Genomic DNA, 24866 nt, shown 5'->3' with positions numbered 1-24866 from the left:
AGCAAAAAAACTGTAGGCTTCAGATTTTTTTTTTTAATTCAAATTGATCCTTTGTGAAAATAGATAGGAGAAAGTCAGAAAAGTTAAAATATACAGAAAATAAAATCCCATTTTGTTTGTATCATTTATGTTATTTAATGATCTGCTCATGGATAGCTCAAGTTTATAGCCAAGTCATTAACTAGCAGTCTCACAAATATTTAGAGTTTTACACTGATACCGTCCTTGAGAATATATCCCAAGAATTATGTCGTCTCCACCAGAGATGAAATTTCTTGGGGGCAAAAACTGTCTCATTAACACCTACATCCTTCACAGCATAGGTGTGACATAGCGGACTCTAGGAACCATCGGATGAATGGAGAAATGGTGGGATGGATGGTTAAACAGATGGTTGCACAGATGGCTGAATAGATAAATACAATGAGTTATTTTTGTTATCTTAATCAATACACTCCTTTGGAAGGGCTTCAAGATGAATCTGTATAATGTTGGATTCTGTATAATGTTGAAAGAGAGTCAGGAAGAGCCAGGGATTACAGAAAAACCCAGACAAAACACAACAAAACTTATCAGTATTAAAGGTTTAAAAAATTTTTACATTCCAAAGTCAATAAACCTGATTAAATATTTTTCTTTTCATATTTTAAAATCCTATTTTTTCACTTCTTATCTTTCAGTACTCTCAAAATAATGCTGTGTCAATAATAGCTCCAAGGAGGGGTTTAGAACACTGCTGTGCTCTAGTCTAGACCCTAGCTGCTCAGAGTATAGTCTACCAAGCAGCAGTATCCCCATCTCCTGGGACTAGCTTAGAAATGCAGAATCTCAGGCTTTTCCCTAGAACTACAAGAATCTGCATTTTAACAAGTTCCTCAGGTGATTCCTACACAAATTAAAGTCTTAGAAACACTGGTTAAGATTCCAGATAATGAGTAGGAAGTGGTACTAGCCCAGAAGCCATGACCTCTGGCATCTGACACTTAGCCTAAGCTAAGTGTGATAAATCCTGAGTAATGTCCTGCTGGTAGAGAAGTCTGAGGAACTGAGGTAGAGAGATTGATATGTTGGAACATAAAAAATGAGCTTTGGAGGTGGAGAATGGAGGCTGTGGGAAGAGGAGACAGTGTATATGTATATAGAGGACAGTGGTAAAATTCATCTTCTGAGTAACAGGAACCTCAGGACATGCAGGAGGCTACAGTAAGCTGATTGAAATACAACACAAGGCCTCATTCAGATTCCACTGCATATGTGGATGAAAAAGAGGCCGCATAATAAACCTAATGAGCTCAGGGGAGGACAGCACATGGGCCCTACGAACTCAGAGACTGAAAGTAACCACATATGATGGTCTGAACATAAAAATTCCTAACTAAATGCAGGTCATGGCCAGTAGTCACTTCCTGGGCCTATAGTTTTCTTGACAAAAGTCAATCTTTACCTTAAGTAAGCCTATTGTCTTTTTTGCATCTAAAATACCCTACCCCTGAAATGTCAGAATAATCTCTATTTTCCAGACCCCTCAAGGGCACAGCCCACTGCACCAGAGCAGAGACCACAGAACCCTTCATGGTTACCTTGTCCCCCGCATACCATCTCTATGTGCTGTAAATGTTAGTTATTAACTCTCCTGTACCCACCAATGTGAAAGCAGTATGTGTCCCATTTTACTTTTTATTCAGTGCCAGAAATTTCCCTCTTTGCTTTCTCCCACCCCCTTAATCTACCAGAGTGGATTCCATGTAACCTTCCTTCCGTCTCCTCTTTTGATTCTAATGTATAAAATGAGCTGAAAAACTGTCATTCTCTGGAGCATTTTTTTAATCTGTTGAGATTTTGCTTCCTGGCAATTGTCTCAGTTGGCTCAAATAAACTCATTGAAATTCTCTACACGTGTGGATGTTTCTTACGTCAACACACAAAAAGAGGATGTAAAATCCTGGCGTACTCAACTTGCCCCCCAAAGCAAGCTGCGTTCCCTGACATCGCGGCTGAACCCTTCAGCCTCAGGGAAGAGCAGCCAAGTCCAAGTCCTTCTTGGGGAGGAGAACAATTGAGAGTGAACTGCCAGCCACATCTGATATTCTAACTTTGGCCAGAGAGATCAGTAGCCTGCAGTAAGCTGAGTGCTTACTTCAAACAGTTAAGTCAGATCCAGGATGAGTGGTCAGAGCCTAACAGTGAGGAGGTGTGGCTGATATTAGTGTTATGAGTTGACATATGGAAAATGAGGCAGATAGGTGAAGTGCTGCCTCACTCCTACCAGCTGGCTAGGTGGTCCTGTGCAAATCAATTCACTTGTTAATTGTATTTTTTAAGTTTATTTTTAGTGATTGCTCTTAGAATTAAATATATATAATTACAATTTACTTCAAGTTAATAATTCTGGTAAAACATAGCAACTTTGTTCCAATATAGCTCCATTTCCTTCCTCTTTCTTTGTGCTATTAGTGTCATACACACACACATATATATATGTATGTATGTATATGTACATATATGTATATGTATATATGTATATATAATGAATATATATAAAATGAATATATGTATGTATATATGTGTGTATATATGTATATATACATATATATGTATGTATATGTGTATATATATGTATATATATATTTCTTCCTATGGATTCAAGGTACTGTCTGGATATATAATATGTAGGTTTCAAGTCTGTCCCAGCTTTTACTTTCCACCAGGCCCCAACAGAACTTCCAGTACATGCACATCCTATCAGTCAGCCAGTGATGTGTGGAGAGCTTATCTAATTTTCAAGGTCTCCCAGTTAAATTTCTGGCCACAGCCTCAGGCTGGCAAGGTTTAGTTGCTTCTTATTTGCTTTCTAAAGAATTTTCTAGTTTCACAGACAGTGCCCTGGACTCCACATTAAGTCACCTCTGGCAACTCAGGGCTGGTTTTCATAGGCAGCCCCACCCTGGGAGAAGGGATGTGCTGATCTGGTAGGAATATGTGACAGCCCCAGGCAAGAAAGCTTTAGATTCCCATTGTTCCAAAGAAAACTCAGCAGCATTTCCTGAATAAATGTTTCTCAATTTGTCATTCGCCTTTGTCAGTTTCCAGAGCTCTGAAATGGTTGTTATGGTTCATTTTCTCAAGTTGTTTTTAAGAGAAAGGATTTGTCATCTTCACTCTGCATGGCTGAGAAGTCCTGCCTCCTATTCACTTTAATGGGCTTTGAGTTTCTCATCAGTAAAATTAGGTCTCTTCCTCTCTAGTCCTGTGCTATTTCCACTGGACTGGGATTTCCAATGGTTGTGAAGAAATAGAGTGTATTAGGAGATAACATGTGGCATATCACCTGAGGTTTGAATATGAGCAATCTCACTGGACTCTGACTGGTTGAAGTATTTTAGAAGGACATGGGACAGCTCAGACACAAGATTGCTACTAGTACAAATCTAAAAGGATACTCCTTCCTCAAGTAAAAAAAAACAATATTACGTCAGTTAATTATTGCACAACTAAATATTATACTCAGGCCACCCAAGGAAAGTAGAGACCAGGCAGGTAGCTACCTCACCTATAAAGGAAGAAGAGAAGGGAAAAGGGAAAGGAGTGAAGGAATAAAAGGATAAAAAAAGAAGAGAGCTGGCATTAATTTCATAAATCAAGCTTATTTTTAAAATCAGCAGCTTAAGTATATGCATCCCACTCAGAATGAAGTATGACTAAAGCCTCTTGCTTTGACACTGCTGTAGTCTGAATGTATGTATCTCCCTCAAAATTCATATGTTGAAATCCTAATGCACAACATGATGGTATTAGGAAATAGACTCTCTGGGGTGATTAGATCATGAGGGTAGAGCCCTCATGAAAAGGAGTAGTGTTTTTATAAGAGACCTCACAGAAATCCCTCTCCCTTCCACCACATGAAGGCACAGTGAAAAGTTGATGTCTGCAACCCCGAAGAAGTTGGCCCGTCACCTTCTCCAGAACCTGACTCTGTTGGCACCCTGATCTTGAACTTCCAGACTCCAGAACTGTGAGAAATAAAGTTTTGTTGTTTATAAGCTACACAGTGTTAAAGAGAAAAACCACAGGACCCTAATGGTGTCACTTGTGCTAAAGCTCATGATACCAAAACTAGACATAATACCTGACCTAACTGCAGTTTTGACCTTCACCAGAAATGTAATCTTAATCAACCAGTCTAATTTTCTAATTTTCTGGTGGACATCAATGAGGCAATCTGAAATGTGGGCCCTCCCCATCCCTCTACCACCCACATAGGAAGAAAAGGTAATCTGCATGATAAAACCTTTGCCAATCTCTTCCCACCTCCCCCAAAAAAGATGTCTTAATCTGAAACTAACCCCCTCTTTTCTTTTGCTAATAACTGCCCTGCCACACCCTTCTTCCTATAAAAATCTTCCATTTTGTACAACCCCTCAGAGTATCTCTCTGTTTGCTGGATCAGATACTGCCCAATTTATGAATCATTTAATAAAGCCAATTAGATCTTCAAATTTACTTGGTTGAATTTTGTTGTATAACACCAGACTGCGGTATTTTGTTATAGTAGCTTGAATGAGCTAATACAGACACACACCCTCCATTTTTCAGGCCCCTTCAACAAAAGTTTGCAAGGGCAGAAGCAGAAGCTATGGCTACATGCTCGTATGTGCCCACATTCCCTGCTTCTTCATCACATCTTGATACTGAAGCATACACACCAATGGCAGTAGGCACAGTCCATGCCTTCAGCCCTACTCCCCAGCTAAGGGAACGATGTCTAGATGAGTTTGCTCTCAGATGCTCTGAGAGCATCTGAGAGAAGTGTAAGAATAGGAGAAGCAACCTAAGAGAATACCTGGGGTTTCACAGGGACAGGACCAGGCTGTGCACATGCAGTTATCAATGAGATCACGTGCACATATATGCAGATCTCCAAGGTGAATGTATATTTTTGGATGCTGATACAAGTTTGCTTCATCAAGAGCTCTCCTCTGCTGCTTCAAGATGCATCCAGAAGTTGTGGACTCTCCATGATCTATACCCATTGCCATAGGACTCAATATAGGTCTATAACATGAATGCTTTCCCTCTCTTAGACGTGATACCTGTATGCAGTGCATAATCTAAATAATCGTACAAGAGAAAACTGGTAATCCAATAAAAAATTGTGTGCTTACTGCACCACAACTAATAAGTCGAGTAACAAGGAGTTGGGGCAAAGTGACTTTATTTTGAAAGCCAGCAAGCTGAGAAGATGGCAGACTAGCATCCTAAAGAACCAGCTTGAAAAAATATAGAATTTAGATTTCTTTTATGTCAAAGGAAGTGGGGAATGGGAGATGTTTGAGATCAGAAAGTGATTGACCACAGACATCTGGACATCAGCAAAGGTCCAAGGAGGGTAGTGAACTTTGCTTTTGGTCAACAAACTCTGGTTACCGAGGTCTCAGTCACGAGGTTCCTATAATTCTTTTGATAAACAATCATTATTTTTGCACATACCTTCCTTACCTCCTTGGGGATATAGTTTCAAGCAGGGAGGTTGTTTCAGTAATTCCTAGACTACATGTTAGATTCCTTTAATGATTAGCATATCTACGTACAGGACTAAGCAAAGTTGCTAACTGACACGTTATGAGAATTGGGCGATCTCGAGCGAGAAGGAGTCAGAAAGACTGATTATCTTATTCTATTACACGCTGGATACACAAAAAACTTAGAGCATAGGAAAAAGAGCAGTTTGAAAGACCCAGAATGCAGGGTACCACCACTAGGATAAATGGACTTAAACTATGTTTAATCACTGCATTTATCTACTAAAGATATAAATTCCAGAAAGCAAGCATCTGATAGACCTTTCTTGAGCTGTGTGTCTATACCTTGGCCAGACCAGGGCAAGATATCTTGATTAACAGCCCTCCAGCACTGTATCTAATCAAGAAGAATAGTTCTCCAAAACGAAATTAAGGTGCTGTTCTCCCAGAAAGGAGAACCCACACTGAGCAGGTAAAAACAACAGATGGCTAACACAAAAAAATTAATTAGAGATCAGATTTCTTTACTGTAGGACTTCTCAGAGACTTTAATTAGCAAATTTTGTTTTTACAAATCCTTAATAGGGGATAAAATATGCAGAATTTCTCAATTATTTTAGCAAAGGATATTTTTTGACAGAATATTTCAAGAGAATGATAAGTATCCCCAGAAAACACTTTTAGGGAAATTAGATCATGTCGCCTCTGTGCCTACAAATATTATAGCCCAAGAGGGCAAGAAATTGCCTGTCTTATTTACCACTAAATCTCCAATACCTAGAACAGGCCTGGCACAGAGAAGACACTCAATAAATGGGGACACTGAATGAATCTGTTTACATTTTCTATGCATTCCATCTCTGAAAGTCTGAATTACATGAGGCATTGCAAGCACCATGCTCATCAAAAAGAAATTGAGTTAGGTCATTTATATTGTGCTAGCTAAGGTCTGAGCAAACTATCCATCCTCTGCAGAGCACCAGAGTCATATTGCTAAAGGTAAAATCCAACCATGTCACTCCTATGCCTAAAACACTTTAACGCCAATCTCAGGCCTGCTCAGCATAAACTCCAGAACACGGTATACAACAGCTGCACCCCTTCTAACCACATGTCCTGCTAAAGTAGGGACGAGACATGAGGACTAAATGTTAAATAAACTGTATTCAGAGCCTGCCTTGTGCTGCTGCCAGAACAAAGGAAGATTCTTGGGATTACTAGCAAACCATTTACCCATATCATGAAGGGAAAACAGTCTTTAAGTTGTAAATTGAATAGGGGGGTAGGGGGAGGGTGAAGTGGGTAAAGGGAATCAAATATATGGTAGCTGAAGGTAATTGGACTTTGGGTGGTAATCACACAATAGAAAATATAGATGTCAAATTATAATGTACACCTGAAAATCATATAATTATATTAACCAATGTTACCCCCAATAAACAATTAAAAAAGAAATCCAAAAAAAAAAAAAAAGTTGTAAATTGATTCCCTACCGTCAAAACCCCCACGGGGAACCTATGGAACAAAGGCTGGAGATTGCCAGCATGCTTTCTTGATAGGTACTCATACCTCTCATGCTACTTACCCTATCCTTCACACTGCATACCCATACCGTCAAAGGAAAATAGGTAAACAGAGTCTGTAAACTGTAATACATAGAAACTAAGAATGATATATAAACTGAATTCCCTGAATACTTGGGGTCTGTCTCTGTCCCTCTCATGATCTTTTCTTTCTATCTCTCTGTCCCACTCAGCTCTTTCATTCTGTCTTTGAGAGGAGACCATGACTGTCTGTGGAACATTATTCCTTCTCTGATCAATTTTACCTCTATCTCTGGCATCTGCTTGAATTCTTTCCTGCATCCAGTCAAGAACCCTCCCTCTCTTGGTGCAGGACTTGAATCTCCATTGGCAGGAATTCACCCTGTACTGCCTCATTGCCTCTCTCCAAATCCCACTTTATTCTCCAGGAAAACAATTATATGTCTCTAAATGTGAAGAGTGTTTTACCCCTTTATAACTCTGCAAACACTGCTTCCCTGTCTGGAATGCCGTTTGCCATTCTCTTTATCCACTTAGAAAACTCATCTTTCAAAATCCAGCTTAACTGTTAACTCTACTGTGAAGTTTTCTCTGATCTCATCTAACTGCCAGTTCAGATCTCCAAAAAATGTCTCTCTCCTCTGAACTGGCGTCTTTATGAATTGCTGCATTCATCATATGCTGTATATTTGTTTCTCTTCCCTTTTAGCCTGAGAGCCCCTTAGGAATAAGAAACATGCTTGTTCACCTGAGTCATTGTAGTTTCTAGTTCCTAGTACCTAGCACTTAGCTGCATCTAACCAGCATGAGAAAATCCTCCAAGAGTTTCAGACAAAGGGAATGTGTTGCTAGAAACTGGATCCATGAGTGATAGAAAAGGCTGAGCATCAGGAGCAGCGAGCATCTTAGTTTTGGTTTTGAAGAAGCTGGCTTGAGGTCAAGTTCAAATGCAAGCAATTTATTGAAAAATGCAAGAAATATGGGTAGATGAGGGGAAGTGCTACAGGAGGGGAATGCAATGCAGCCACTATAGGGCATCTTATTAAGTCAGATACCAAAGTGGTCAGCTGGAGTTTGGTCATGTTACCAGTCTAAAATCCATGTGCCTGACACTTGGAAAGGCTAAAAGACAAAATGTCAGAATTTGGAGTAAGGAAAAGTTAATTGATCCAGAAGACTCCAATGGAGAAGATGGGAGACCTAATCTTCAAATCCATCTTTAAAAGGTAGTGACTTCAAGCTTCTTTTATGTCAAAGGAAGGGGATATGGGAGGGGCTGTTTTTGTAAAACTCAAGCCAAAAACAGAGTTTCTCTAATGATTAGAATGTCTATATGCAAGATCAAGCAGAAATTATTAGCCCGAAGGCCATGGAAATAGAGCAGGCTTGAACGAGATGGAGTCAAAGAAAGATCAAGCATTTCACTGTTACAATCTCACATGGACTCTCTAGAAAACAGTGCAAAATGCACACCTCAGAATCGCCCTGGCCAAGTTGGGAGGGATCTAGAGTATTTACTCCTTTCAGTCATTGGTTAAGGGCTACCCCCTCAAGGGAATACTAATTCTTAGCACTGTCAGCCTACTGTACACACAAACTAAGTGGGTTCTAGAAGCTGGAGTATATAGCTCTCCAACAAAAACACAGGCAGGAGCCAACCTTTGGAAGTCAGGCTGGCTTGGAAATAAATGATAAGGGGATTCTCAGAGATGTGGGCAGAGCACTGAAAGTATCATAGCATCGGCTAGACTGAGGCAACTCTGAAGTTTACAAAAACAGTAATTGCTTTACCCCTAGGCTTGACCTAAGAGGTCAAGTGGAATTGTTGCAGAGCTAGAGCATTAGAAGCATTTAGCCACTCCCACAGATGGCACAAGCGGCTGAGATGATTATTCCTACCTCCTGCCCTTCAGTCTCCAACCAGGAGAAGCCACTTGAATAGAGTCTGACACCAGCCAGCACCCAGTGATACAGAGCAGAGTAGAGCAAAGGACAGCAAATGGGCCCAGGACTAGCAGATTACCATGTTATGGTAGAGCTCTATGCTCTCCCCCAAACCAGCAGCATTAGAATTACCTGGACGGTTTGTATAAAATGCAGATTCCTGGGCCCTAATGAATTCTTGGCCTAATGAAACTGAACCTTGCACATAGTTCTCAAGGAGTTTTTATATAAAATGAAATTTGAGAACTACTGTAGAAGTAACTTAATATAAATGTTTTGGAGATAAAAAAAATTAAATCGAATAGAATATATAACAAGATGAGAGTTCTATTTCTTGCCAGTCCAATAACTCAATTAACAAAAATGGTCCTTTTCATTTAATCTAAGTTTAACTACATAATAATAAGTCCTTGATATTCATTTTACAGAAAAAGTAATCAAAGTCAAAGGATATTGGAAAGTATATTCATAAAAGCCTGAGGTAGCACCAGGGAACAGGGTTCAAATTACAGATGCTTTTGTTGGTACATTTGTCATGCTATATCACTATAATTATTTTATCATCATTTGTTTGTTTGCTTGCTTATTTATCATCATGGCTGTCTCTCCTACTAAACTAAGTTCTTTGAGGACAAGATTGTGTCTTGTTACATTCTGCATGCCCAGCACAAAACATGGCCAGTTTTATACCAGGAGTCTCATAAATGTTTGTGGAATTAAATTCAAAATCTACAGCTGCCCCTTAGCCACTAATGACTAAGGTGGCTCTTTTAGGCACAGGCCAACTCAGGATGTGGCCAAAGAATTTTCTTTTTAATTTCCAAAACTCTTTCAGGTTTTCCATTAAATCAATCTTTACAACTTTTTCTTTTGGTTTTGAGCATTCATGTGGTAAAGTTGTTCAATGATGCATTATACATGATATATTGTGTTTATTTCAGAATAATTAAGCAATTGTTATCATAGAAACTGCCTTGCTCAATTTTATTAAGAAAAAGCCCCCTTTTCCTAAGACAGTAATATATTCAGATTAAAAAATATTCCAAGGCAAGAATCAGACAAAACAAGCATTGAAAAGCACAAATACAAAATAAGAAAAAGATTAACTGTGTTCTAAAATGAGATGAACAAAACCAATTTATCAATTTTACTGTTTCAAAGGAAAGGACAAGAGGATGAAAAATGCATCAAAATTTTTTCCATTACCATAAAAACTCATATAGGGACATTTATTTACAGGGAAATAAAAATAGAAACATAATGCTACATGTAAAATAGCCTGTTAGCCCCAAAGCTACAGCCATTTGGAAAACAGTTCCCAGAAATTAATTAAGAGGATTCACTGAAATCAGCTAGACATGGGTTGAAATCCAGGACCCACCATAAAATAACTATATGATCTTATGCAAATTACAAGCTATGTACTTTTATCTTATCATTTTAAAAAATAGAAAAAATGATGCCTACTTTATAGGGCCGGTTAACCAGTGCACCTTAATTATTAACTACTGTCTTACTGTTTATAAAGATTGGAGCTAAATAAAAATACCAGCTCTGCCCCTTGAATAGTCTTCTGGCTACCTGGTGTGTCTAATGAAATGATCCGGCACAGAAAGGGAGAACAGAGGGAAAACACAACAGTAAGAAACTATAGATCAGGGGTCTGCCATGGAAGGATATCAGAGGGATGAGAAATTATTCCCAGATAAAGCAAGCCAGGGGTCTCGAGTTTGTGTATCAGTCTAGAGTTGACAGTTATGAGATAGTGATGAAGAGCAGGGACTTTTCAGTCACCCTAGGTTCTAATTCTCACTCTATCACCCACTAACTAGCTGTGTGACCTAGGGAAAGTTACCTATTCTCTCTGTGCTTCAATTTCATCATTTAAAAAAATTGCATAATAATGCCTAATTCATTGGATAGCTGTCAGAATTAAGTGTGATCATGTGTGCAGTATGTTTATCACAATGCTTGGCACATAATAAATGCTCAGAAAATGCTAGCTAGTAGTATAGTAGTAGTAGAGTCTTTGTTTCCAGGTCCTGGTTCAGGAATAGAATAACAGGGCACAAATGTGGTAACTAAAACTGGGTCCAATAATCTAATTTTAACTAGCAACAAATATGACACGATGGAGTTGAGCCAAACCTACTGACAGATCAAGCAGGCTCTGTTCTTGGTAGAGAATTCTGGGAAAGGCAAACAGGCAACTCATGAAAATGTCAAAACTGAAGTGCAGTAGTTCCTATCTCTACAGAGATCAGTTATTCAGTAGTCTCTCTCACTTGGAAAGTAAATAAAAAAGCCTTCTAAGCAATCTAAATCATTGTGATAAAGGCCGTGAAACAAATTTTTTTCCTCATAGGAAACTTTTCATCCCCTGATTCAGATCTTTTTTACTCTTTACTTACAATTTTAATGAACATTTGTTTTTGGTTTCCTAGCCCATGACTAACATGGGGAGAAAGGGTAAACTTCTAGAGGTAGGAATCTTGTCGAAAGGGAAGCACCATAAAATTATACAAACTAGAAACAAATCTTACAAAGTATAGCAGTCTCACACCATTTCATGCAAAGGCAAATTGCCCCAGATGCCTCATAAACCAAGAAAGCACAGTATAGTGCTAAATGTTCACAATGATAATTTTGAGCCCCCTCATCATAATAAATAGTATTACCAACCACCCAGTGGATCAAGCCAAAAAACCAGAAGTCACTTTCTTTGCGTCATCCTACATATCTAATCTATTGGCAAGTTTTATCAGCTTTAAATCCAAAATATATTCTGGATTTGCTCATACATGTCTCTTTACCTCTACTTAGTCCAAGGCACCACAATCTCTTGCCTGGATCATAGCGATGACTCCTAACTGGCCTCCACAATAACCCGTTCACCTAAGTGAGCTTTCAAAAACAAATATTAGTATATGTCAATTCCCTGATTTAAATCTCTCATCGTTTTCTATTCCTTAACAGGAAAATCAAAACTCAGCGTTCTGTTCTAATCGACTACTGCTTTCTGCACTGGCTTACTCACCACCCCCCAGTCACATTCTCCATCTCTCTGTTCCTTGAATATTCCAAGATCACACCCAGTTGAGACCCTTTGCACTTGTTCTTTTCTCTTCCTGAATTGCTCATCTCTCAGATCTTCATAGCCAACAGCTGAAATGTTACCTCCTCCCATAAGTCTTCTCTGTTCACTCAGCCCAAAGCAGACACCCAATCATTCTATTACTTCACCCTGTCTGAACATTTTGCATAACATTTAACACCACTGGATATTTCTCGTTTATTTCATAGATAGCATAATCTATTTCCCTATACTGGCAATTGGTCTTGTATCTCTCATTAACCTGTGTGTCCCCAGTACCTAGAACAGTGTCTGGCACCTAATAAATGCATCATAAATATTTGTGAAATGAATACAAATGAATAAATCTGCCCTCCAATTTTTTTTTTTTTTTGAACAGGACATTGTCTATGAATCTTAGAACATCATTATAGGATACACACAAGTCACTTACACCGCCCCCCCCCCATCACTAATTGGGTTCTGCCAATGACTAAGAACCTCTACTATGCCTGATGACAAGAGGTGTGAGTATGTTCTTGCGGGAGGACAACCTGATGGAGGACTTTTGGAGAGATGAATCTGAAGAGCATGGGCAGGATATATTACAGAGGAAAAGGCAAAAGCCAAAGCGACCACTTAGATATTTATTGTATCTATCCAGGCATGAAATTATGGAGCCTGAACTAGTAACAGCAAAAGGAACAGATGCAAGGACCATAGTGTGAAAGAAATAACAGTGTTGGAGGCTGATTAGATTTGTGGAGGGAGCCACAAGGGTGGACCTCTGGGAGTTCAAAATCTTGGCAATCATCTTCTCCCACTTATATCAAGTCTGTTTTATGTAAGTAACAAGCTGCTTGATTTAATAAAGAAATATAGATTCATAAATTGATATAGCAGAATGTTCCTTTCAAATTTAATTTTCTTCCATGATAATCATGAAAATCATGCATTCTTTTAAAAGACTGAAAAGACTTTTTTTTTTACATCAATAACATAGCAATCAAAAATGTTAAAATAGGACACGATTCCACAGTATAAAAGTTAGCACATCTGTTTTACACGCAGAAGGTCCTGGGTTCATGCCCCAGTGGAGCCACGGCCGATGGTCTACAGCCATGCCACCCTGAACAAGCCCGATGTCTGATCTCGGATACTAAGCAGGGTCGGGCTTGGTTAGTACTTGGATGGGAGACCACCTAGGAAGACTAGGTGCTGTAGGCATAAATAATAATAAATAATAATAAATAAATAAACAAACAAACAAACAAATAAATAAATGTTAAAGTAATTATAGCTATGTATTATATGAATAAAATTCTTTTGAAAAAATTCAATTGAAAACAACAATTGGATCTATTTTAGTCTTTTTAACACTTGACTTGGCTGAAGCTTTCATTTGACCTATACTTGCTGTGGTATAACAAACTACTAAAAACTTAGTAGTTTAAACATAGTTCTGTAGTCAAAAGCCTGGCACAGGTTTCACTGGGTTAAAACCAGTGTGGGTAGGACTACTTTCCTTTCTGTGACTCAAGGGAAGAATACATTTCCTTGCCTCTTCCAGCTTCTAGAGGCTGCCCATATTTCATGGCTTGTGGCCCCCTCTCACATCTCCAAAGTCATCATTGTTGCATCTCTGTGACCCTTCTTCCATCGCTGAATTTCTCTCTCTGACCACAATTGAAAAAGGTTCTCCTTATCTAAGGGCACTTGCAATTAGATTGATCCTACCCGGAGCATCCCTGCTAATTTCTGTCTCTAGATCCTTAACCTAATCACATCTGCAAAGGCCCTTTACCACATAAGGTAACATATTCACAGGTTCCGAGGCTGAGGCATGGATGTCTTTGGGAGGCCGTTATTTTGCCAGCCACATGGGGGTATCCTATAGTTAGTTATTGGTTTTATCTGTTAACAGTAATTTTTTTTTTTTTTAAAGTTGCCCATTCCTGTGTTTTGTCACTGGATTCTCCTAGTGGCTACTCACAATCATGGTAGAAAGAGGCAAATAAAAAACCTGACTTAATCAAATGTATTTCCAATTTTTTTCTAAAGATATTTTATTTCGTCTATATTACACCTCCGACTTGTCCTAGAAAGAATTTAAGGACCCTTAAGGATACTTAAGAATATGATAAGGATGACGTGTCAGGTATAGGAACAGCAGCCCCCTCTCTTTCTCTCTTATAATATGAACTATCTTGCAACATTAGAGCCTAATGGTTCAGAACATAAGCTCTTGGACCAGACTGCTAGAGGGAACGTCTGTCCCCAGCTTCATCACCTCTTAGCTGTATTTATAGACATGTTCCTAATTTCTCTGCGATTCAGCCTCCTCATCCATAAAATGGAGTTCATTCATTCAATCAATATTTATTGAGCACTTATTTTGTGTAAGCATAATTCTAGGCACTGGGAATTTATCCAGGAAACCCACACATTGCATTGAGGGTTGCTAAGAAACTCACCCATCCTCACCCCCCAACTTCATGTCTGTCCCAGCCTCTATCCTAGGACCCTCTGAACTTGCCACAATCTAGCAACCAAAAAGGTGAAGCCTGGCAGAGCAGGGGCCCTCCAGAAGCTTGCCACAGTGCCGCTGCCTGCATCTGTGTCTGGGTCGTAGCAATTGTTAATTGTGTTTTAATATGGCCTTTAGATGCAGCAGTGAAAAAATAAACTGACAAAAATTCCCTTTGGACCTTGATAGAGGAGACAGACAATAAAGCATATAAGAGAAATGTATATATCTTAGAGGGAAATGAGTAAAATAAGTGCTATGGAGAGAAATCAAACAGAGAAGAAAGAGAGAATGCCAGGTTTAAGTAAAGTGATCAGAGAAAGCTCACTGAAGAGGAGACATAGGAGAAAAGACCTGAAGAAGGGGAGGGAACGAGCCATGAGGACATGCGGGGAGGAGCAGCAGAGCACAGGCCTTCAGGGAGGACCAGGTCTGGCCTGGCCTGGGAACCACAAGGAGCATAAGTGAGCTTGGAATGGAGGGAGATGATGAAATGTAATACTAGGACTTGACTCATAGGGTAGTTGTGAAGATTAAGTGAATTACATTTAATTAATTAATTGAATGATCCTAATCCTAACCCTTAGAGCAAGGTCTGGCATCCAGTAAGTTTTAAATAATAATTTTTTAAAAAAATCTATTATTTTAACCATTATTTCAGAAGTATGCCCTATTGAACAAAGTTCAAATGTTTCCCCCAGGACTATAATTTCATTCCTCAAAACACCCTTTCAAGGTGTTTCATTACCTCATGGCCCCAAAGATTCAGCACATTAGCCCGTCTCTGGAGGTGTCCAGACTTGGAATAACAGAGGCGCTTTTACATCCCAGAACCCCGGCGACATCACATCCTGTGTGTTTCTCCTCCAAGGAAAGATTCTCCAATATTTAGAAATTCAGAGTTTGAGTTGGAATCCTTAATAATCATGCTGCACATATTGTCTTAGAGATTCAAGGTATATTGTCCAGCACTCTGACATTGCTGCTCTTGTGTTTTCTTCTTCCCAAAATATCCTGCCCAACACTCTGTATTTGCCCAAGGGTTTTAAGGCCACACGTTGAGGTTTTTCTAGCCTGTGCTCAACACAGCCCCCTGGTATCCTCCCAATCAGGATGGTGGCCTTTAGCTCTAACATTAAGAAGCTCCAATTCTAGGGGAAGATGATCAGTCTGTGATGCAGATATGGGTGCCCGAAGAGTTGTAAAATCCCATACAGTGACACACACACACACACACACACACACACACACACACACTGTAACCAGTATATCCTTTCCCACATATTCAGAGTACGAATGTGGCCATATCACCTTTCTTTTTTACGTAAATACTCAAACACTTTGATGCCCTATTAGCAAGAGTAGTATTGGTATCTTGGGTTATGTTCAACTTTAACTAGTCCAAATATCTCCTAAGAGCTTACACAATGCAACAATGTTCAGACCTGCCCCTCCAAACCGAGTCGAAAGGGAAGTGGTTGGATGGGTCCAGGACTGCCACGTCTTCTACCTAGTGTCACTACAGAGACTGGTTCTATCCAGTCCTTGCCATGCTTGTTCCCTCACTGGGACTTAGAAGTTATGAGTCTTTCAGATGACACCCTAATTCTCAGGAATTTTTTCCTTTATTCCCTTTACTGTGTCAGGATAGTGGTTTCAGAGGAGCTACTAATGATGAACAATGCAACACATAGAAACCAGCATTTGTCAGAAACTTTAATTCTTGATCCAGGTCATCAACCTAGATGTCCCCTATTTATAAAGTTGATTTTATTTTAGAAACCTCATATCCCCTTCCTGCCTCGGGTCTAATAGGAGGCCCGTACCCTTCCTCGTCAGGCCCAGCTAACCAGACTTCAAGGAGCCAAGTTTGGAAATTCGGCTCCTTGTCTTCCAAAACACCTTGGGCTCTTAGGTAAAATCAATTGTCATCTTCCCCCAAAATCTGTTTCCCCCAGGTAGCTGCCTTCCTGGATGCCAAAATTCAGATATGCCCGAAACTCAGAAGAACGGGTGCCTATAAGCCCTATATTAAATTAAATTAAAACGGCTGCTCAAGAAACAGCACAGCAGCAAGACGAGCCTCTCTTGATATTACATATGCCCAGACATTTCAGATGAAAAAGCGAAGGCTGATGACAAAATCAGATAATGCAGTGTGAGCTATTTGTATCTGACACATTTTTATTGGATCTGTCTAAACATCAGAATACATTTCATTAATTTCCTCTTTTGTCTGATTTGGGTGAGCCCAGGAAGACTTGCATAATTAAGAAGTGCAGACAGTAGTACAGATAGTGTAACTCTTCTTTAAATATGTTGGTACTGACAGAGCTTTCAGAAAGATATTCTGACATAGAAACTCCATTCTCTTCACTGTTAAAAATATTCGTTAAAAGCAAATTGCTAGCAGATGGAAGCCCTCAAGACCTCCCACAGCAAGAGGAAAGTGTTGCTGCTGTGGGTAAGAGATGCACAAGGTCCAAAGATATTAACCTGTCTCCTCCCTTGTGCTAAAAGGAAGTGAGAGCCAGATGCATCATTTACTCTTAATTGTGCATTATAGCCTAGAGACAAAATGCTTTAAGACACGTGGTTTGAATGAGCTGGGAGAAACACATTCTGCTCACCAGAATTGTTAAACAGTTTATGGAACAACACTTTGGGAGAGGCTGATCCCTGGCCAACAATATCCTGGCCACCTTAATCTCCAGATCCGTCTCCACAGTTCTTTTCGTCTGGAGCTTATTGGAAAACCTCAATTTCCTCTCAAAGGGAAAACTGATTAGGAATTGGCTTTCTCAGACTCTGAATCATGTACCCCGAAGCCAGGGATAACAAACAGATTTTCATCTAAAGGGACAACTCCGATCAATAATGGATTCTGCATCTACATGCAGCTGACAGCCAAGAGTAATGTCTGCTTAGGCATGGAAGTGAGGAGCTTGTCTCATTCACTTCGGAATTCCCAGGGCCTCGAACAGAAGGTACTCAATCGAAGCATGTTGAATGAATGAATGAATGAATGAATGAACTAATGAATCTATCACCTCTGGCTTCTATCTTTGAAAAAGTGCAGGGTTGTAGAAATCACACTAAACTAGGAGATGTTAGTTCTAGGGCTGCCAATTACCTGGTTAAGTCTCTTTACCACTGAGTCTCATTTTCCCTGTCTCTAAAATGAATACAGCAATATTCACCCTGATTGATCAGCAGTTGAAATTATACATTATACTGGAAACAACCCAGTGCCATGTGTTCTTCTGTACCGAGTCCATCAGTTTGCCACTTTCCTATCAGCCATTCGGAATAAGCCTGTCTGACCCTCAGGAACTCCTAGAGACATACATGATTCTTTTTCAGCTGCAACCTCTTCCTGGAAACCAGCCTCAGGAGGACTGAGAAAGACCAGCAATCAGAATTTCAGAAAAGGTAGTTCGCAATGAATAGACTCATTGGTAATGAAATCGTTAACTCCTGAGCAAAATTACGGGGTGAACTTTACAATAACATAATAAAAGGAGAACATGAAAAATCTAAGTGCTACACGGTGACATTTAGATACAAGAGGTTTTCAGAGGTATCTCCTTGACAACCAAAGGCAGAGTGGAGGGAGCATAACCTTCTATAGCCTCTTTCTGTCAAAACAAACTATCACTTCATTACATCTGTTCTAGATGGAGGGCTCTCTGTGTTCCACAAAAAAAAATCATATTTACTTATTAGAGTAGATTTCCTCCTTGGTTTACATAAATTCAGAAATGAAAATCCCAGGGACATTAGAGAATCACATTCAAAATTTTAGGGTAGCATTCCAGCTCCTCAATGATCAGGCCTATCTCTTCATTCTCTCTCCTTGGCTCAGATCTCCCCAAAGGCTTTTTATTTACCTGGAATAAAACCCCAAATCCTTATAACGCTGGCAAGGCCTGCGTGAGCTGGCTCAGCATTAGCTCCCCACATGCATATGCTACCATATCGCCCCTCACATACTCTGCCGTAGGCATGCGCTTTCTTAAACAGTGATTCCCGACTCCAGACCTCTGCATGTGCTGTGCCTTCATCCTGGAACATTATTCACCTAGACATGCACAAGAATCTCTCCTTCCTTTCTTTCATGTCCTTTTTGACATATTACCTTATCAAAGAGGACTTCCCTGGCCATTCTATTTGAATTAGTACCTCCCACCTCCATTATCAATTTTCTAACTCTTTTAACGTTTTTCTTCATTGCTCTTATACCATTGTAGGTGTGTGTGTGTGTGTGTGTGTGTGTGTGTGTGTTTATTTACTTTTGGTTTATCTTCCCTTATCAGAATATAAGCTCCTAAAGGCAGGCATTTTGCTTTGATTTCACAGCTATATCCCCAATGCCTACAGCAGTATTTGGTGTGCACACATCTCCATACTCTAGCACATTGTTGCCTCTCCATGTAGAATACCTTTTCCCTTGTTCGTGGTTCCCAAAAGGAGCTGTCTACCACGTACAAGAGTAGAACTGACTGGGAGGAAAAGACAGGAAGTGGGAAGGGGGAGCTTGCCAGAAAAGGTTGTAGTGAAAAAAGAAAAAGTGAGAGAAACACAGAGAAAATTGGAGGAATAATTTACTCCAGAGAAGGAGAAGGAAAAGAATGCGGGGGAGCCCCTCAGTGACCATCCTCACCAACCGCAGCCTCGTGCCTCAGACATGTATTTAAGTGTCTGCTTTGTTGCCAACATCTAGGATGCAGTCCTTATCGCCCCTCCACTATCCCACCTTTCCATCCATCAAAATCTTTCTTATCCCTTCAGGATCCATTTAGATGTCCACCCAGAGGTTCCCCCACCCCAAACCCTCAGAGTTCAGAGTTCATGTAACCCTGCAACCTCGGTTAGGTCCTCTGTCCAGCATTAGAGAAAGGTGTGGGTTTTTCCCCCCATTTTTTGCCCCTCCAATTAGATCTAACTAAACTCCTTGGGAAACAAAAATATATAGACTTCTGAGATATATTTGAATACTGACTCTAATATTTAGTACCGTATTTCATTGAATACTAGCTGATGTAAGACATAGCATTATATTACACTCCACTGCAAACAGAAAACTACTGCCGGTTAGTGGTAAGAATGCATCAGTTGTAACATGCACCCTGATTGCAGGGATCTGAGAATGTGAAAACGGTGCAACAAAAAATTGGTGAAACACTGAAAGTGTGTGGCTTTAGAAAGTGTCAAAACCTCTTTGAACTTCAGACTTTCCATTTGTGAAATGAAAACAATACCTTTTAATTCATTGAACAAATATTTAGAGTGCTTAAGTGTTGGGATTTTTTTATTGAATGGAACAGGAACTGGCTCTGGTTGACTTCAGCAAAAGGAGGTTTAATAGAAAGATATAGAGGGCTCAGAGAACTAAAGAGAGGATGGAGAAGCAGGCACCAAAGGAGTACTGAGAGCTAGGAAACAGGAACCATGGCAACAGTATCCCACCAAGAGGGATCCGATCAGGAGAGAGATGCTGGTACTCAAGGCCTCCTCTTGCTCTTGGGAAAACTCAGAAGTCTCTCATGGATGGAGCCTGCTCCCTGGCGTAAGGGTCTGTGTCAAAATCTGCCCCCTTTGGCTTTCAAAGTTGGAGGCAAGCACTTGAACTTGCCATCTCATCAAGACTATACATAACAGGAGATAATTCCAAAAAGTGATTTGAAACACTATTAGGAAGGCAAGAAAGGGAGATTGGATGCTACCTGGAAGAACAAAAACCCAAAGAAAGATAAATTTCATGAAATGCTTTCCAATATGTGACAGGCAATGCCCCAGTCATACCCATGCTTTCTTAAGGGTTACATCCAGTGAAAGAGGTAGGTATTACAAAATAATAATAACAATAATAATAACAACAATAATAACAATAATAACAACAACAACACTAATAATAACAATAATAATAATGGGATATTTTCAATTAAGAAAATAGACTTAAGTGAGAGAGAATAAGTGGGGAAACCTATTGCTTGGCTAAATCCAATAGCCCATTTTCAGGCCCATTTTTCATGAACTGTCAACAGCTTTTAACACAGCTAATCACTCCCTCTCTGTGAAAACTTTCTTCATTTGGCTTCGAGGAGATCATGTCCTCATGGTTGTCCTCCTTCTTCACTATCTGTTCTTTCTCCTTTGCTGAATCCTTCATATCCCCAACCTTTAAATGTTGGCAGGACTCAGGGCTCAGTCCTCAGACTCTGACTCTGTCTACGCTCACTTCCTTGATGAGTCCATCTAATTTCAAGATTTTAAATAATATCTACACACTGAAGACTGACAGATTTATTTCTCCAGAACTATCTACACTGAACTTCAGATTCATGTAACCTCCTGTCTCAACGTCTCCACCAAGATGTCTAATCAGAGGTTCAAACTTATCATGTCTGAATCCTCATCTTCCCTCTGTCAAGTGGGCCCCACAATCACTTTTTAGGCAATGGCTACTCCATCCTTCCACCAACCTTGGTGTCACTTTTGATTTCTGTCTTTTTCTCACCCCCCACAGCTAATCCATTGCCTTGGTCCAAGCCAACCTCATCTCTCCTGGGCTATTTTAACAGCCGCCAGATTGCCCTGTCTCTGCCCTTGCACACCTACATTCGAATTTCAGCACAATGCCTTAAGTAATCCTTTAAAAATCTAAATCAGATCATGTACCCCTCCTCGAAACCTTGTGATGGCCCACAGATCCTCACAGAATTTCCTTCTAACTTCTCCAAACCTTATTTCCTGGCTCTCTCTTGTTCATTCACTCTGCTCTGACATGGTTTCTTCTCCAAGTTTTTGCAATTGCACTTGACTCCTGTTTTCCCTCTAGTTTTCCTGGCTTTCTTCTTTACCTTTTCACATCTTTATCAAAATGTCATCTTCTCAATTAGGCACTCTCTCACTACCATGTTTAAAATTATTGTACCACCACCACCACCATCCCAAACACACACCCACACACAATCCTCCTTCCTCATTCCACATTTTATTTTCTCCATATTGCTCATCACTATCTGGCATGTTATATATTTTACTTATGTGTGTGTTTCCCCTAGAATGTAAACTGAATGAGGGCAGGACTTTTGTTCATTGCTTACAATATTGCCTGAAACGTAGAACACTCTCAATAAATATATGTTGAATGAACCAAGTTGCCTAATCTTCCTGAATATCAGTTGAAGAAAATGTGAAAAATAGCCCATGCTTACAAATAAGATTCACATAAGAAGCCATGGGAACCACCAAGATTACTTTAGCCAGCAAAGCTATCATGCAGAGTTGAAGGACAGATAAAAAGCTTCACAGACAAGAAAAAGCTAAAGGGATTTATCACCACCAAGCTAGTATTATAGGAAATGTTGGAAGGACTTCTTTAAGAAGAAGAAAAAATGTGTTATCAAAAATATGAATAAAGAATGGCGATAACTACATATCTATCAATGAGTTCTTCAAATGAAAAAGAATTCAATGCTCCAATCAAAAGATAGGGTGGCTGAATGGATAAGAAAACAAGACCCTTACATATGTTGCCTACAAGAGACTCACTTCAGATTAAAAGACATACACTGACTAAAAGTAAAGGGATGGAAAATGATATTGCATGATGGACCTAGAGGGTATTGTACTGAATGGAGTAAGTCAGAGAAAGACAAATGGCATATGATTTCACATACAAGTGGAATCTAAAGAACAAAATTTAAAAACTCATAGATATGAAGAACATTCTGAGGGTCACCAGATGGGAGGGAGGTTGGGGGCGGGGTCAGTGAAAAAGAGGAAAGGGATTAAGAAGTACAAATGAGTAGTTACAAAATAGTCATGGAGATACAAAGTATTACAAAAAGAACACAGTCAATAATATTGTAATAAGTATGTATGGGGGAGGGGGTACTAGATTTATTGGAGTGATCACTTTGTGAGTTATACAGATCTCTGATCACTATGCCATACACTTGAAACTAATATAATATTGTATTACAACTATAATTGAAAAATAAAAAATATTACAAAAAAAAAAGAAGCCGATGAAGTACTCTGCACTGTATACATATGAGGAAGTATGAGAACCTATACTCCATGTGGCCACACCCTGCCAATTTAGCAATCATTTATATGGACTAAACACATGAAAATTTGTTTCGCTATCTGCAATACAATTTAAAGACCAAAAAATATTTTCCTTCCTTCAATAACAAAGGTACATTTCCTGTCCTCTTCTCACTATGCCCTCATTATGCACCTCCCCCCAAAACCCTACATGAAATAAAAAGAAGCTGAAAACACCTATAAAACATTACTGGATAATATAGTAATAATTAATAGCATTCTGAAAACATGTTTTTAAAGCATCCAAATATTTTAGGGAAATGAAGCATCTGGTGGACTGAGCTACTAGGAAAGAAGGAAGATAAATAGAGTAGGAGGAGCTGGATAATCCCAGCTGTAAAAATATTCCCTGTGGCTGAACTACAGGCACTAGCATCAAGCCAGCTTCTTCTCAAGACAAATCTGAGCTTCATTCATATTGTATCAGCCTCCCAACAAAATGAGCACTTGAATCTATCCCACCTGGCAGGCTGGGAATATATAATTATAAGTCTGCAGATAGCAATTGTACATCTTTCAGTAGCTTAGGAAAGGCAACTAAACAGAGAATGATTGAATTCAATGCAGTGTGTTAGTAAGAAGCTGATTTTCTGGCATTCGTGTTTCATTCAGGCACTTCTTCTCTCTCTTCATAGCTTGCCCATCCAATCAAACAAATCAATTGCAGAAGGGCTCCATCTTTCTGAAAATGCAGTTGGAAGGAAGGATTATCAAAGAGGAGGGCCTGCCACGAGCCAAGGCTTAAGAGGACCTGGAAGGGAGTCTGTCATTTTGTCGTGACTCAAGTGCTTCGATTGTGAGGTCATGTCTGGAAGGCTGCCCACAACCAAGGCTGGCATAGGGTAAAGCTTTGAGGGAAGGAGAGTGAGGATAAGGGTCATTGTGGGGATAAAATGATAATGAAGTCTACCATGTATTAAGTGCTTATTTTGTACCAGGACTGGGCTAGGCATCTTATAGGCATGCATTATCTAATTTCAGAGTTGTGCTAACCCCATGAAGTACTAATATGCTGACCATTCTACAGATGAAGAAAGAGGCTCTGAAAGGTTAATGTGAAGCTCCCAGTGTTACTCATGTGCTCACACTGAGAACACTTTGGATTAAGGGACTTTTTAGGATATAAGTACCCAGATCCCAAACATGCATGCATATACCTTTGTCTTCTTATAAGAGACTGCAAAAGGATCTTGCTCATGAAACTGCTGCTGCCTGTGCACATAACGAAGTCAGCAGGCTGGCTGTAGTTCCGACAATTCTGACGACCTTGGCTGTGTGCCCCTCAAGGATCCATCTTGATGTAGCTGAGAAGGTATGGGGTCTAAATCTGGGCTTTTATAAAGAAATATTGCCATCTGGTGGACACCTGCCCATACTATTTAAAATCTCCATGAAAAAAAAATTTTTCTAAAAGCAAAGGGAAAGATGATGTATTTTGAACTCGAGTTGTTTTCTTTTAGCCTCGATTCTTTCACTCTCATTTGTAGGTCCCTTCTATGTACTGCACCATTAAATAGACATTATTTTTGTAGACACACATAGGTCCTCATAATTTACATACATCTAAAAATAACATGACCACTGCCTACCACCCCCCCATGCAAATTGAATCTTCCTCTTGTTTTTACCATCTTGGTAAAGTCACCCCCACTAACCTATTTGTTCAATCAAACAACGTGGGAGTTATTTTCGACACTCCTTCTTCCTCACCTGCCCACCCCACCCCTAACATATTGCCCCTCACCATGCTTTGTCAATTCTATCTCCAAAATATTCTTCAAGACTATCCGCCTCTCTCTCTCCATTCTCTTGTTTACAACATTGGTTCAAACCACTGTCTCTTGCTTGGACTTTTACAGTAGCCTTGTAGCTGCTGTCCTGGCTTCTTATCTGGTTTCTGCCCGTATTGCTAAACTCATCCACCCCTAACATATTGCCCCTCACCATGCTTTGTCAATTCTATCTCCAAAATATTCTTCAAGACTATCCGCCTCTCTCTCTCCATTCTCTTGTTTACAACATTGGTTCAAACCACTGTCTCTTGCTTGGACTTTTACAGTAGCCTTGTAGCTGCTGTCCTGGCTTCTTATCTGGTTTCTGCCCGTATTGCTAAACTCATCTCACATCACTCCTGCTGTTGC

The 24866-nt window shown here is 39.7% G+C and overlaps 1 protein-coding gene and 1 pseudogene across 1 annotated transcript in view; both read left to right on the top strand.

Moving 5' to 3' along the window:
• The first annotated feature begins 3916 nt into the window (after positions 1–3916).
• GNG12 (G protein subunit gamma 12) overlaps positions 3917–24866 on the top strand; it is a 143950-nt gene continuing 123000 nt past the window's right edge. The window contains exon 1 of the mRNA XM_025051911.1: positions 3917–4012. The gene's annotated coding sequence lies outside the window, so the exon portion shown is untranslated. The remainder of the gene's footprint in view (positions 4013–24866) is intronic.
• On the top strand, positions 13192–13307 carry LOC112485942 (annotated as a pseudogene).

Source organism: Pteropus alecto, unplaced genomic scaffold, assembly GCF_000325575.1.
Source record: "Pteropus alecto unplaced genomic scaffold, ASM32557v1 scaffold25, whole genome shotgun sequence".
NCBI lineage: Eukaryota > Metazoa > Chordata > Mammalia > Chiroptera > Pteropodidae > Pteropus > Pteropus alecto.
The sequence above is the reverse complement of the archived record's forward strand: the minus strand, read 5'-3'. Positions and strand labels throughout refer to the sequence as shown.